The 17,199-nt window shown below is 40.4% G+C and overlaps 1 pseudogene; it reads left to right on the forward strand.

Moving 5' to 3' along the window:
• The first annotated feature begins 12,167 nt into the window (after nt 1–12,167).
• On the forward strand, nt 12,168–12,285 carry LOC126299630 (5S ribosomal RNA; annotated as a pseudogene).
• Nucleotides 12,286–17,199: the final 4,914 nt, after the last annotated feature.

Raw genomic sequence — 17,199 nt, forward strand, 5'->3', positions numbered from 1 at the left:
GGTTGCAGGCCCTCAATTGGCGTCCTCCTAACACACGGTCATCACTGGTACCGAGGCAGAACCAGTCTTCATTAGAAAACACAACAGACCTCCACCCTGCCCCCCAATGAGCTCTCGCTTGACACCACTGCATTCTCAAATGGAGTTGGTTTGGTATCAATGGAGTGCAGGCTACAGGCCATCTGGCTCTGAGCTGTCCTTGAAGTAATCGATTTGTAACAGTTTTTTGTGTCACTGTGGTACCAACTGTTGCTCAGATAGCTGCTGTAGATGCAGTACGATGCGCCAGGTCCATACGCCGAACACGATGATCTACGCTCTCGGTAGTGTCACTTGGCCCTACGGAGCCCGGTCTTCTTGTGACCGTGCATAACCCCTGACTACCGCTGCCATCAGTTATGTACAGTGGCTACATTCCTGAAAATTCTGTCTGAAATATCGCAGAAGAAACACACAGCTTATCGTAGCCTTATTACACGACCTCTTTCAAATTCAGTGAGGTGCTGATAATGACTTCTTTGTCGCCTTAGAGACATTCTCGACTAACGTCAACTCACCACGAGCAATCTCAAAGGTAATTGACGCTCACAACCGTTACAGCGCGTAGTTAAAGCAAACCTAATTTACATTCTCACAGTGGCGCTACAAACGCAACTCGTATGTTACTGGCGCGAAATTTGAATAGACGTCATCTTTCAAATGTGGAAACACGCTTACCAATTTACGTCTATGTCACACTATCTCTTCTTGGTGTTAGAATTTTTTTAGTCTGTGCATTTTAAACCCATTTAAGTGGTATAAACGTTACCGAAACGAGGAAGTATTGTAAACCCATTTGTCTGAAGACTAGTGTAGCCGACAAGTCACCCCACAGGTATATGGGTCAAGAGGAATTAAAAACAGTTAAGAGCAAAATACACGTGGAGCGCTGATTTCTGCAACCATTGTGGTGAACAGGTACGCATTTATTTCCTTGACAGCGATCAATCTCTGTCGTCCATAATAGATACTGTCGTCGAAAATGCTCATAAGAGGCGATGTGAAGGAGACTAAATCTAGCCCTGACAAACCTCATGGTCGAAACTGGCTGAATTTACATGTATCTCAAAAGCTATGAGATGTCTTACTCCTAGGATTTGGTGTTATATGCGTGACTGTCACCATTTCATAAAGAAAGCAATCCGTCTTCAGGGCACAAGTGGCCCGTTGGGACCATCCGACCGCCGTGTCATCCACAGTGGAGGAGGCGGATAGGAGAGGCGTGTGGCCAGCACACCGCTCTCCCAGTCGTTATGATGGTTGCCTTTGACCGGAGCCTTCGCTATTCGGTTGAGTAACTCCGCAATTGGCATCACAAGGCTGAGTGCACTTCGAGAAATGGCAACAGCACATGGCGGCCCAGTACTGGCCACGCCCGACAGCGCTTAACTTCGGTGATATGACGGGAACCGGTGTATCCACTAGCCGGCTGCAGTGGCCGTGCGGTTCTAGGCGCTGCATTCTGGAACCGCGAGACCGCTACGGTCGCAGCTTCGAATCCTGCCTCGGGCATGGATGTGTGTGATGTCCTTAGGTTAGTTAGGTTTAAGTAGTTCTAAGTCTAGGGGACTGATGACATCAAATGTTAAGTCCCATGGTGCTCAGAGCCATTTGAACCATTTTTTGCACCACGATGGAACTGTCTTGACGGAAACCATTAGATGTGATGTGATCATACAGACAAGCAAATGATTATAATTTCAGAAAAATAGTATGTTTTGTTCGGGAGAATGAGCTATACAAATTGAGCTTGTCAATAACGCGTTGGTCGACCTCTGGCCCCAATGCATGCAGTTATTCGGCTTGAGTTTGATTGACAGAGTTGCTGGATGTCCTCCTGAGGGATATTGTGCCAAATTCTGTCCGATTGGCGCTTTAGATCGTCAAAATTCCGAGATGATTGGAGGGCCCTGCCCATACTGCTCCAAACGTTCTCTCTTGGAGAGAGATCCGGCGACTTTGTTGGCCAATATAGGGTTTGGCAAGCACGAAGACAAGCAGTAGAAACTCTCGCCGTGTGCTGATGGGCATTCTCTTGCTGAAATGTAAGCCCAGGGTGGATTGTCATGAAGAGCAGCAAAACGGAGCATAGAATATCGTCGACGTATCGTTGTGCTGTGAGGGTGCCGCGAATAACAACAAAAATGGTCCAGGTATGAAATGAAATGGCAGCCCAGACCATCACTCGTGGTTGTTGGGCTGTATGGCGGGCGACAGTCAGGTTGGTATCCTATCGCTCTCCGTGACGTCTTCAGGCACGTCTTCGTTGTTCATCGGGGCTTAATTCGAAGCGGAACTCATCTTTAACGACAATTCTTCACGAATTAATGAGATTCCAGGCCGAAGACGTGTCTGGAGACACCCTGGGCATCGGTGGGATACCAGTCTAACTGTCGTCTGGCATATGGCCCGACAACCTGGAGTGATGGTCTGGGTTGCCATTTTATTTCAGAGCAAGGCCCCTTTGGTTAATATCAGCGGCACCCTCACAGCACTGCGGCACGGCGTCGATATCCTATGCGCCGCTTTGTTGCCCTCTCGTGGTAAACTATTTTATTCTAAATGTAACAAATCTTTGTAAATGTATGTATATCAGTGTCAGTATGCTAATATACTTACGTAAGTTTCAGATTATCAAATGTACTATAAATGAAAAGGTGTATGTAAAAAAGGTCTGAAAAGAAAAAGCAAATGCTGCAAGCTAAATAAAATATGGGACTGACAAAAATCAAAGTGGGCAGTACGTGAGTCGTGATATAAAGGACTGCCAAAGACCAAAGAGGGCAAATAAACAGTCAAAGGAGAATGGTAAGTGTGGTACAGGTGATGTGATAAAATGATGCGAAATGGACTGCCCAAATCTGAATAACAGGCAACAGATATATGTAGTGATTTTTCTAAATAGTATTGTGTGTTTAATAGTAAATAAGGAAATGGATTGCCATTCAATGCAAGCAGCAACAAATTGTTTTATAGTGTATATAGGTATTTGTATATCCTTTGTAGTTAAGTGTTACATCCCAAATTTTGATTTTATTTATGTGAGAAATTTAATAATAATAAGTAATTTGCTACTTAAATCATGTTGTGATAGGAGGTTGGACTGTGCCAAAGGCACTTAAGTAAATGATAGGTAAATTTTCTTGATATATATATATATATAGTGTGAGTGAAAGGAAGTTTTGTGTTATAAAATTTTATGATGGTACATTCACACTAAGATTCAGAACCCCTACATAAAAATAAAGTTTAGTGTTCCCATCAAATTTGCACTTAGTGAAATTTACTGGAAACAGGGGCAGGTGCAACAACAACGACTCTGTACTATTGTACATATAAGTAATTCTTTTCATCTGATTTTACGATGAACTTGTGTAATTGATGTTCTGTTTTCATTTCTTTTTGTTTCATGACATTATGTTAAGAAAGCTGTAAATAAGTTTCAATGTGAATATTAATGTTTATGTCAAATGTCAAGTAATATTGTAATAGAATTGAAATGTAACAAATGTTGAAACTGTTGTAATATGTTTAAAATTGTAACTGTGCGTCTGATCCATACGTAGTCAATGTGTTAGGATACGTAGAATGCAAAACCTCGTGTGAATACCCGGCCTGTCAGGGAGCGAGCGGTAAAAGGTGGATGGAAGGCGAGCGCGGGAAAATGCGCGCGGGCACTGCACGGCACAACGGGCACAGTAGTAGTTGGAGTTTGGCACTGGTTTGAGCAGCACCTTCTGCAGCGAGGAGGCTCTACTGGAAGACATAGCTTCAATGAGCCTCGGGTATGCCGTTTCAACGCCCACACAGCATAGCAAAATTCCATAGGCACTAAATGGAAAAGTATTGCGACGCTAAGAAGAATTAAAGTGCCGATACATCAAGAGCCATTGCTGTGGTTGTATATGTGCTCTTTGCCTCGCCATCTTGCCGCCCGCCAACTGCCACACCGATACTAACAGGTTGAAACTTTTAGTACTGTATTCGTATGGATCAGAGAGTGAGCTGTGTTTGTTTGGTGCAATAATAACCTAAATTTTACCAGAAATTTTCCATCATTTAATTATCCTCCCAACTAACCTAGACAGGGTCCTTTCCAAACGTTGTGCAATCCAAGTTAAACAGAGAACCGACTCGTGGCGATAACATATTAGACCTTCTGGTGACAAACAGACCCGAACTATTTGAAACAGTTAACGCAGAACAGGGAATCAGCGATCATAAAGCGGTTACGGCATCGATGATTTCAGCCGTAAATAGAAATATTAAAAAAGGTAGGAAGATTTTTCTGTATAGGAAAAGTGACAAAAAGCAGATTACACAGTACCTGACGGCTCAACACAAAATTTTTGTCTCAAGTACAGATAGTGTTGAGGATCAGTGGACAAAGTTCAAAACCATCGTACAATATGCGTTAGATGAGTATTTGCCAAACAAGATCGTAAGAGATGGAAAAGAGCCACCGTGGTACAACAACCGAGTTAGACATGTGCTGCGGAAGCAAAGGGAACTTCACAGCAAACATAAACATAGCCAAAGCCTTGCAGACAAACAAGAATTATGCGTAGCGAAATGTAGTGTGAGGAGGGCTATGCGACAGGCGTTCAATGAATTCGAAAGTAAAGTTCTATGTACTCACTTGGCAGAAAATCGTAAGAAATTTTGGTCTTATGTCAAAGCGGTAGGTGGATCAAAACAAAATGTCCAGACACTCTGTGACCAAAATGGTACTGAAACGATGACAGACTAAAGGCCGAAATACTAAATGTCTTTTTCCAAAGCTGTTTCACAGAGGAAGACTGCACTGTAGTTCCCTCTCTAGATTGTCGGACAGATGACAAAATGGTAGATATCGAAATAGACGACAGAGGGATAGAGAAACAATTAAAATCGCTCAAAAGAGGAAAGGCCGCTGGACCTGATGGGATACCAGTTCGATTTTACACAGAGTACGCGAAGGAACTTGCCCCCCTTCTTGCAGCGGTGTACCGTAGGTACGGAGATGATAGAGAAACTCCATTGGAAGATTCTGCAGGAGAGACGCTTAGTAGCTCGGTACGGGCTTTTGTTAAAGTTTCGAGAACATACCTTCACCGAAGAGTCAAGCAGTATATACTCCCTCCTACGTATATCTCGCGAAGAGACCATGAGGATAAAATTAGAGAGATTAGAGCCCACACAGAAGCATACCGACAATCCTTCTTTCCACGAACAATACGAGACTGGAATAGAAGGGAGAACCGATAGAAGTACTCAGGGTACCCTATGCCACACACCGTCAGGTGGCTTGTGGAGTATGGATGTAGATGTAGATGTAGACATGAAATTTAAAAATTGTGTTAATAATAATTATTTGCAGAACCAGCTATATTAGAATGGTGTTTAAAGAGATGTTTTGTTAATGAACCAGTAAATGAATAGCGAAGGTCTAACGAAGTCGAAAGATAACATTAGTATTGATATAGTAATGAAGTTTATTATTTGGAGACAGATTTAAAGGCATTTAAATGAGCGGTAAATAAGATGAAAAAGAGTAGAAACTTATATACTGGAAATCTTGACTGAATAATAAATTCAGTAATCATTTTTTTTGATACAGCGATCATAATAGTTTCAGGATCCCACTCCCCCCCCCCCCCCCCCCCATCCATTAGAATTCTGAAGTGTTCTAAATTGGTTTGACCAGCAAAGGTTAAAGTCAATATAAAAGTCAAAATTTATCAGTGTTTTATCTTTATCAAAATTGACATTATATGTGTGGCATGAAAGTACAATTTCTAGGGTAACCTATGCCCAATAGATTAATAGACAGTATAAAGTTTTGTAGTAAACATTATAGTGTAATGTTGTGCATTCATGATTTTCTATATCAGTACAGAACGTGATACTATCAGTTCAATAGATTTTCTCTTTATAGAATTAAACTATATTATGCAGTGTTACAACTTGTTGTTTTGCATGAATATATACCAACTTGTACAGGGAAGAAACTCAGTTAATGCCTAATTAGGCTGGCGACCGTATTATTGTCACATTTGTAGCATCTTCTGGTTTGTTTTTGATCCCTCGAGACATGTGATTGCATTTCGAACTTACTTGACGTATCATTGTTATTACCGAGTGGATGTAAGTCTGATTTGCCACCATTCAGGTACACGCGGTCGATATCTATGCGAAAATCCTTTCTCATAAGGTGAATCCCGCTCACTTACCATAGCACAGGCTTTAACGAGTACTGTGTCAGGGATTACAACCTGGGCTTATATTTCAGCAAGGCAATGCCAGCCACACACGGTGAGAGTTTCATGCTTGCCAATCACTACCTTGACCAACAATTTCGTCAGATCTCTCCCCAAATGAAATGTTTGAAGCATTTGAGCGGGGCACTTTAACCAGCTCATGATGTTGACGATCTTACGCGCCAGTTGGACAGAATTTGGCACGATATCCCTGTCTCTGTCAACCAGCCGGCCGCGGTGGTCTCGCGGTTCTAGGCGCGCAGTCCGGAACCGTGCGACTGCTACGGTCGCAGGTTCGAATCCTGCCTCGGGCATGGATGTGTGTGATGTCCTTAGGTTAGTTAGGTTTAAGTAGTTCTAAGTTATAGGGGACTGATGATCACAGCAGTTGAGTTCCATAGTGCTCAGAGCCGTTTGAACCATCTGTCAACCAGTGCCAACCCGAATAACTGCTTGCATAAGGTCCAGAGGTGGACCAACGCATTATTGACTTGCTCAATTTGTGAAGCACTTTGTCTTGAACAAATCGTCCAATCTTTCTGAAATTTTAGTCATGTTTTGTCTGTACAGGTATATCACATCTACATATTTCCGCCCCATGTGGATAATTCCTTCGTGGTGCATCTTTTTGGTGTTAGCGTGCATATTACAACTAAATTAAAAATACAGTATAATCAAAATCTATTTAAATATAATTATGTTGCCTATGCTGTGTTGTATATGTTTATGACAATATAAACACTCTTTGCTCTTTATTTTCTAGTACTGTTTTACCAAGTTTCTATGTCTTTTTAACCATGCCTCCTACACGTGAGGTGCGTTAAAATGTATGTCTGTTATTACTCCTCTCAGGCTGTGCCAGCTCCTAGCCAGATGACATTGTCTCAGTCTCTAATCACTGCAACGATTGCGTATTGTACTTTGTGATTCACTGTGAGACGATCAGATGAGGTGATGTCTGTCTGGCTCAGAGCCCGGAATCCTCATTCATATTGTCTTAGGCACGCAGAGTGGCGGGCCGGTTTGAGGCGTCATGTCACGGACTGTGCGGCCCCTCCCGCAGGACGTTCGAGTCCTCCCTCGGGCATGGATGTGTGTGTTGTTCTTAGTTAAGTCAGTTTAAGTAGTGTGTAAGTGTAGGGACCGATGACCTAAGCAGTTTGGTCCCTTAGGAATTCACACACATTTGAACTTTTGAACACACTTTCTTTCCTCACAGCGCTCCGTTTCATTGTCGCTTTATCCCAAGCTACGGCAGTGTGTTGCCATGATCTCCAGTTCCTTATGCTTCGAGGACACATTATCTGAGAGAAGTCAAAGACTTAGCTGGGTGATCGTAGCAAATGTTGCAATGTCACGTTCTCGGCATAGTCAGTCCTTCCAGAGTGAGAGTCAGTAAGCAGTCCAATCAGTGACCCAAAACCAGAAGCAAGTAGTGGATAGTGGCTGATGCAGAAAGTGCGACACTCTACTGTAAACAACATTGTGCGCAGAGCTGGCTCGCTGTCCTTGGTAGTGGCGTCACAAACAGCGAAGAGTGAACTGGGCTCTGTTCATCTTAAAATAATCATGGAAATCAACGCCGCCCAGTTTTAGTTATGTTATTGAATTTTCTTTCAAACAGGAAGTTAACCATACAAGTTGGAGTTAATTTGTGCAATATATTAAGTACACAGGCCAAAAAGTTAACAGCCTTGCAGGAGACACCGCACTAATGTCGTCAAAATATCGCCTGTAGACTTGATAATGACCTCAGTTTGTCGAGGATGTGTCAACAACTTCCCTCAGGTACAACATATCCAGCTGAAGCCACATCAGATTCTAATTTCCCTTCTTTCCTTCGTTGATTAGATCCAGCAGAGCTATCAGATTTCAGGGATACTGACTGCTATGTTTCATACGCACTACCAAATAGTCCTACACATTTGATATGGGGGTCAGGATACAGTAATTTAGCTCACCAGTAGCGATGTGAGAAGATGCCCGATGGTTGGTCAGACAAGTGAAAACAGCTATTGTCATCTTGGAAAACAGAAGTATCCACAACACACTAATCATGAAAATCTAGATGAAACAGCAACACTTGTTCACAGAGAATGCTGAAGTAAACATCGTCGTGAGCGTTTTGTTTTTGAACTTGAATTATGAATTTAAGAGAATGTTGGTAGGGCAGAATCTGATGTGACTACAACCAGACGTTATCTAAACACACTGAGTTTATTTCTTGATAAGGGCTAAACTCCAGCCTTAATATGAATAAACTGACTGAGAATTATGCTCTGAAATTGATATCTTTTAAGTTAGCCCTGTGGTTATACGTAATGGATATTATGTATACCTCTCTGGCATCTCTTGAGCTCTTACAACAAAGAACTTCCTTCATAAAATGAAATAAAATATGTTCGTATTGCTGCTTGTGGTATGCGTAGCGTTAACTGTTGCAAACGTTTGTAATTACTACCTTGGGATGCCATGGAAAGCAATATGCAGATAATTATTGTTTTAGGGTTGAAGAAGCCACTAAAAAGTAATGTAAATCTCTATATTGAGAGCAAAATTATCAAAATCAATGGGGATTCAAATTACAGATGCTAATACATGTACACTCCGCCAGTAGCTGAAGGCACACAGCGTTTGACAACATGATACTAAGATACACCAAGTTACACGTCAGCTGTGGTTACAAAATGCACTGAGAAAACACATCGAGAGAAAGTACAAGATGTTTAAAAAAAAAAGTACAAGAAATGAGGATGTTCACATGGATCTCAACACATGTTGGATTACCAGCAGTCGCTAAACAAATTACGATTCATATACAGTTCCAACTAATTGCAATTTTAGCACCCTGGACTCGGATTAGGGAGCACGACGGTTCAAATCCGCTTTCTGCCATCCAGATTAAGATTTTACGTGATTCCATAAATTGCTCCAGGCAAATGCTGGGATGGCTCCTCTAAAAGGAAACTACCGATTTTCTTCCTCATCCTTGAATCGTTCCGAGCTTGTGTTCGATCTCTAATGACCTCGTTGTCGACGGGACGTTACACCCAAATCTTGGTTCCCCCCTTTTTTAATTGCAATTCCGCAATCATAATACGGCTGAATATTGGCGTTCGCCATAATTGATAACTAACACAAAGAGTGACGGTGGTCAAGGATGATACTGGGCCTACGAAACAAACGTATTTCCGCGGTACAGACCCAAGCGACAGTGGTCGTCAGACATCTTTTCTTAAGAGCCAGTACCGACTTTATGAGCCGGCCGGAGTGGCCGAGGGTTTCTAGGCGCTACAGTCTGGAACCGCGCGACCGCTACGGTCGCAGGTTCGAATACTGCCTCGGGCATGGATGTGTGTGATGTCGTTAGGTTAGTTAGGTTTAAGTAGTTCTAAGTTCTAGGGGACTGATGACCTCAGAAGTTAAGTCCCATAGTGCTCGGAGCCATTTGAACGATTTTTTTTGAACCGATTTTATGGGGTGGCATCTAGGACCATATTTGTACCGATGTTGTTATTAATTGGTAGTCTACAAATCTTAGTGTATTTTGAGCTCCTTGTAGAGTTGCTGTAGCAAGGGTGCGAAAAGCTGGCCGCCGGCCACCAAGTACTGATCGTTAAAAGTCGGCACCATTAGAAACATTTCGTGTCGACTATTCCGTGTCTCAGACTGCTGCCACCCAACGTTTTGACGCTGTAATTGCCTGACGAAATGTATTGTTGTCTGTTTGAGCGGACGTTAATTGATTAATAACTGCAATTGCACTTACATTTAAATGCGTTATGAGACACAATCACAAATGTTTACTAAAAGTTTTTCTTCTCGTCATTGCGTTGTATTACAACAGCCTTAATTAATTTAATGTTGCTTGCTACAAATACATACCGCATTTGAAGATGACCATATCCGTAGTGCACATTCACGAATCCATGTTACTTCGTTGTTAACATTTATATCATACCAGCTGGTAGGTCACAGACTTCAGGTGGGAAATCTCTTTCATAGCGCTGTGTGGAAAAACTTGATGTGAGCAAATTTTACATTGTCGGAAAAGTGGAGGAAAATTATGCTTGTTATACAAGAATGTCATGTATTATTTATTTCACATTTCTTGAAAACTAATAATTTTTTATTTTGATTTTTAAATGTCTGATACCTTATTCATTTTTAAAAATCTTATAAATTATAAGAAATAAAAATATGACTAAAAGATGGGAACATAAATTAAAAAAAATATTTTTGGTGGAAAATAATAAGCCAAGAGGGAAACAAGTTAAATGTCATATCTGCGACTATTTTAAATCACTTTTAATTAGAGAATGTTTGAAAAGTAGGGAACTTAATGATGTACTGAAAATTTTAAATAACTTTATGGTGAAGATACACATGAATTTGAATTCTAGAGTTATAATAAAAATTGTTAGAAATATAGGGAGAAACTGAAAAATCACTCTCTTCCTTTTTATATAACTTAAAAAAATTGTGAACTATTATGTAAATACATATATTGACGAAAAATATTATTTTATTTTGATGAAATATTTACCAAAAACGTTACAAGATTATATTTTTTCTGTATTGTTTTTAAAATAGTCTCCTTTAATAACTGAAAGAATATAAATATTTTTTAAAATTTTCTATTAAAATTCTATGCTGACACAGTAAGTTAAATTCTTTTTCCATAAAAATTGTATAAGCAAAACTATCATTGGGAACTTTATCATTAAAAGTAGCACATAATTTCATAGTTGTTCTTTTGATTTGGCGTAATATTTTTGAGTCATATTTGAAACATAAATGTGATAATTTCTAACGAAATTATGTGGATATATGTCCATATCTCCCTTTAATTGTGTTACACATTTAATATCACAAAATGAAATTAATTATTTAAAAAAATGAGGGACAGGTCCTCCCATTTTGTAGATAAACATTCTATAATTTCACATTATCAAATAATGAAGAATCAAACAACTGATTATTTTACTTTTTCTGTAAAAAACAACAAAAATAAAATGAGGCATATGAAATTATACTGAATTACGATTATTTCTTATATCTATCTCAAAATTTTTTTATTACTCAATGTTCAGATTTACATAGGCTGTAATTCAAAGAAAGATAATGGCATATCTGGATTTTTTAATCTTTCTTGTTCAAGTCCATAACTGGGATCATATTTAACAATAGGCATTGTAATTTTCATATTTTTGATAGCGATTTTTCCTTGATTTGGGGGTGTATCTTTATTTTTACTCCAGCATCATTTTTATCAGACCATCTAAGAACTGCATCTCCAGCACTAGAACTTAAAGTGTAAATAACAGCTAAATTTCTTTCCCACATAATGTCTTTATAGTCTTTAAGAAAACTGCCAAACATTTCTTATAGATAAAGTACTTCATTTTCTTTGGTTTCTATTTTACCATTATTAAATATATGTCTTTCCATATAAATTGTATTACAAAATGATAAATTAGATTTAATAAAACTGATGAGGAAATAAAAGGATGTTCTATTATTGATAAAATATTTCCTGTTTTTATAGTTACAGATCAAACAATTCTGCAACATAATTATCAATTAACTTTTTGTTAGATTTCTATCATATATAGGGTAAACTCGTCCATCAGTTTGAAAGATTTTAAAATTCATATACAATTGAGTATGATTTGGAATAACCCAACCATCTTCCATATTTATATTAATTTCGATATTTCTATTAGTTATTTTTGTATTGTTTTTACTTTTTTCATTAAGAATAAAGGAATAAACCCGATAGCACTCAACTTCGTTCATTTACATAGATAAAAATTTTATAAAAATTTTATAAAAATTCATAAAATATTAATAAAACTTCTTATTAAAAAATTAATAAGCTACAACCACGCCAGTGGCCATGCCGCAGTGGTAACACTAGTTCTCATCAGATCACCAAAGTTAAACACTGTTGGGCTGGGCTAGCACTTGCCTGGGTGACCATCTGGTATACCGAGCACTGTTGGCAAGGGGGGAGGGGCGTGCACTAAGCCCTTGTGAGGTAAACTGAGGAGCTATTGCATTGAGACATAGCGGCTCCACTCTTGGAAACTGACATATGGCTGGAAGAGTGGTGTGCTCACTGCATGCCCCTCTATATCCACATCCAGTGAGGCTTATGACCTGAGGATGGCATGGCAGCTGGTCGGTACTGTTGGGCCTTCACGACCTGTTCGGGAGGAGTTTAGTTTATAACCCCAACCATTATCATCGAGGCCTATTCCTCATTTTCGTTTTTGATACATTATTCCTCTAACTGTGTTGCCACTAATTTTTCACAAAATAAAGCATCTACTGCATACATTCTTTCTTTTCCCATTAATTGCATTTCTTTATCTGCTTCATATCTTTTTTCTAAATGTTTATCAACTCTATATGCAATATCATATTTCTAACAAGTTTCATCTAATGGATTTGTTCCTTTCTCACATCTAGCTTATATTTCTTCTAATTTTGTTCCTGGGCCACAACAATTATAACCAGGAATATGCATTTCAGAAAGCAGTTTGTTAATCGAAATTTTAACTAATATTTATCCATACTGTTCTGATTTCCAAAATGTGTGAGGCAAATTATTCACTAATCTAATTAAATCAGGTATTCCTTTTGGATCATTAATAATAAAACCACTAAATATATTTGTAAACATTTTTGTTATTCCAACATTTTCATTATAATAATATTTATCCCAGTTAGTTATTCTCCATGAATGATTGTTAATCTATCAATTAAATCTCCAATATCATTCATCTAAATATATACAATTTGTTTTTTCATTTATTTCATAATGAACCATTCACCAATAATTTAATCTTCACTTGAATCTAACTTTACTGATAATTTAAAAAAAAACATCAATGGTTTTATCAAATATTTATATTCATTACATTTATTTGATTTTATTTTATTTGGGTTGTTATCAGAACATAATGCACATAAATGATATAATATAGCTGCATAATTCGATAAATCAACTGGACAAAATATTTTATTTATATCATCTATAGTAATTTATTTATTAGTTGATAGATTCATTAATCTATCTGTTTCTCCATATTTTTTACCACCAAATGTTAATTTACCACCATTAAATTTTACTGATAATTTGCCAACAAATTTAAATATACTGACAGTTCTTAATCCAAAAACTGAACCTTCACTGTTATTGATACACTATGTGATCCAAAATATCCATACACCTTTCTGAAACTGACTTACATGTTCATGGCACCCTCCATCAGTAATGCTGGAATTCAATATGGTGTTGGCCCACCGTTAGCCTTCATGAAAGCTTCCACTCTCACAGGCACACTTTCAATAAGGTGTTGAAGGTTTCTGGGGGAATGGCAGTCCATTTTTTAAGGAGTGCTGCGCTGAGGAGAGGTATCAATGTCCTCTGGTGAGGCCCGGTAAGAAGTCGGCGATCCAAGACATCCCAAAGGTGTTCTATAGGATTCAGATCACGACTCTGTGCAGCTCAGCCCATTACAGGGATGTTATTGTCGAGCGTTAGCAGCGTCACTGTGAGGATGCAATGAGGTTTGCTTTAAGTACGCTCTGTAACGGTCGTGAGCGTTAGTTACCGTCGAGATTGGAAATGGTGAGCTGATGTTAGTTAAGTATGCCTTTGAGGCGACAAACGCGTCATTATCAACATCTCACTGAGTTTGAACGAGGTCTTGTAATACAGCTACGACAAGCTTTAAGTTCCTTCTGTGATTCTGCAGAAAGGCGTAGCACTAAAAGTAACCAGTGTTCATGATCGCTTGCAGCGATGATCACGAGAATTTACTGTCGCGGGCATAGCGGACTCCGGGCGGCTACGTGTCACTACCAACATGTTCGGCGTATGGTTCTGGTGCATCGTACTTCATCTGCAGCAATAATTTAAGGAGCAGTTGGTACCACAGTGACACAAAGAACAGTTAAAAATCAGTTACTTCAAGGACAACTCCGAGTCATACGCCCTGTAGGGTGCATTCCACTGACCACCGCCAAAAGCGACTTCAGTGGTGTCAAGCGAGACCTCATTGGAGGGCAGGGTGGGGGACTGTTGCGTTTTATGATGAAACTTGGTTTTGCTTCAGCGCCAGTTATGGCCGTATGTTGTTAGAAGGAGGCCATTTGAGGGCCTCCAATCAACCTGTCTGCTTCCGCGACACACTGGTCCTACACCTGGAGTTATGGTCTGGGCTGCAAATTCGTATGACAGCAGTAGCACTGTAGTGGTTATTCCATGTACTCATACTGCAATATTGTACGTCAGTCAGATGATTAGGCATGTTGTGTTGCCATTCATTAAAGGTATTTAAGGAGGTGGTTTCCAACAGACGCTTGGCCACATACCGCTCCTGTAGCCCTCCCCCGCCCCTCCCCCCCCCCCCCCCTTTTCTGTTCTACAGAGTGTCGATATATTGCATTGGCCTACTCCATCACCAGATCTGTCTCCAATCGAGAACATATGGGACGTCATCGGAAGAGAACTACAGCATTATCCACAGACAGCATTAACTATTCCTGTGTTGGCCAAACAAGCGCAACAGGCGTGGAACTCCATCCCACAAATTGATATCCGGCACTTCTACAACGTAATGCATACGCGTTTGTATGCTTACATTCGACGTTATGGCTGTCACACCGCTTACTAATGTACCAGCATTGCATTTTTGCTAAATCTCTCTTACTCTAAGCTGTGATCTTGCCGTGTTAATCACTTAAATGTGTTATCTAGAGAAATGTATTCCCAAAATTTCATTACTCTACATTAATTATTTTTTGGTGTTGTGATTTTTTTCACGTTAATGCATATGTACGAATATGTGTGGCACATGTTAAATATATGTGAAATATATTTGATATGTGCGTACTTCGAGAAAGTCTCGGGAGGAAGGCTCCCCTGAACCCCTGGAGCGATTTGAACGAAACTAGGCACACATATTACTTGCTATCTGGAGAGAAATACTATGGGTTTAAGAACCACCAGCCTGCTATAATGGTGGTGGTGACAACCTTGTGATTTCGGGAAAAAGTGGGGAAGACAAGGTGGACAGCGAGGGGGAGGACAAGATGGATGGATACAGATACGTGGGAGGAGGAGAAGGAAGGAAGAAGGAAAATTGAATTTAACACCCCGTCGACATCGAGGTTATTAGAGACGGAGCACAATCTCAGATTGCGTCAAGGATGTGGAAGGAAATTCTTGTGTCAAAGATGGGGAAGGAAATCGGCCGTGCCTTTTTCAAAGGAACCATCCCAGCATTTGCCTGGAGCGATTTAGGGAAGTCACGGGAAAGGTAAATCTGGATGACTGGACACGGTTTTGGACTGTCGTCCTCTCAAATGAGAGCCCAGTGTGCTAACTACTGCGCTACCTCGCTCGACCGAAGAGGATACGGACAAAGAGATGGGGAGGAGGAAATGGGCAGAAATAGGGAAGACTCTGAGATGAACACAGACAGGGGGAGGAGAAGATTGACTTAGGAGAGTGAGGAGATGAACTTAGAGAGGGGAAGAGGAGATGGATTTAGAGGCGGCAAGGAGGTGATGGGCAGAGACAGGGGGAAGAGTAAATGGTGAGTGAGAAGGGGGAGAAACAGATGGACAGGGGAAGGGCAGGAGGGGATGGGTAGAGTGTGGGGAGAGGAGGAGATGGACAGAGGGGAAGGTTCCAAATGATTGCAAAAGAGCACAGGTAGTCCCAGTCTTCAAGAAGGGTCGCGAGCAGATGCGCAAAACTATAGACCTATACTTCTGAAGTCAATCTGTTGTAGAATTTTAGAACATGTTTTTTGCTCGCGTATAATGTAGTTTCTGGAAACCCAGAACCTACTCTGTAGGAATCAACATGGATTGCGGAAACAGCGAGCGTGTGAGAACCAACTCACTTTATTTGTTCATGAGACCTAGGAAATATTAGATACAGGCTCCCAGGTAGATGCGATTTTCCTTGACTTCCGGAAGGCGCTCGATACAGTTCCGCACTGTCGCCTGATAAATAAAGTAAGAACCTACGGAATATCAGACCAGCTGTGAGGTAGGATTGAAGAGTTTTTAGCAAACAGAATACAGCATGTTGTTCCCAATGGAGAGACGTCTACAGACGTTGAAGTAACCTCTGGTGTGCCGCAGGGGAGTGTTATGGTCCCATTGCTTTTCACAATATATATAAATGACCTTGTAGATAGTGTCGGAAGTTCCATGCGGCTTTTCGCGGATGGTGCTGTAGTATACAGAGAAGTTGCAGCATTAGAAAATTGTAGAGAAATGCAGGAAGATCTGCAGCGGATAGGCACTTGGTGCAGGGAGTGGCAACTGACCCTTAACATAGACAAATGTAATGTATTGCGAATACATAGACTTTATTGTATGATTATATGATAACGGAAGAAACACTGGTAGCAGTTACTTCTGTAAAATATCTGGGAGTATGCGTGCGGAACGATTTGAAGTGGAATGATCATATAAAATTAATTGCTGGTAAGGCGGGTACCAGGTTGAGATTCATTGGGAGAGTCCTTAGAAAATGTAGTCCATCAACAAAGGAGGTGGCTCACAAAACACTTGTTCGACCTATACTTGAGTATTGCTCATCAGTGTGGGATCCATACCAGGTCGGGTTGACGGAGGAGATAGGGCGCGTTTCGTCACAGGGTTATTTGGTAACCGTGATAGCGTTACGGAGATGTTTAACAAACTCAAGTGGCAAACTCTGCAAGAGAGGCGCTCTGCATCGCGGTGTAGCTTGCTGTCCAGGTTTCGAGAGGGTGCTTTTCTGGATGAGGTATCGAATATTTTGCTTCCCCCTACTTATACCTCCCGAGGAGATAATGAATGTAAAATTAGAGACATTCGAGCGCGCACGGAGGCTTTCTGGCAATCGTTC

Source organism: Schistocerca gregaria, chromosome X, assembly GCF_023897955.1.
Source record: "Schistocerca gregaria isolate iqSchGreg1 chromosome X, iqSchGreg1.2, whole genome shotgun sequence".
Classification (NCBI taxonomy): Eukaryota; Metazoa; Arthropoda; class Insecta; order Orthoptera; family Acrididae; genus Schistocerca; species Schistocerca gregaria.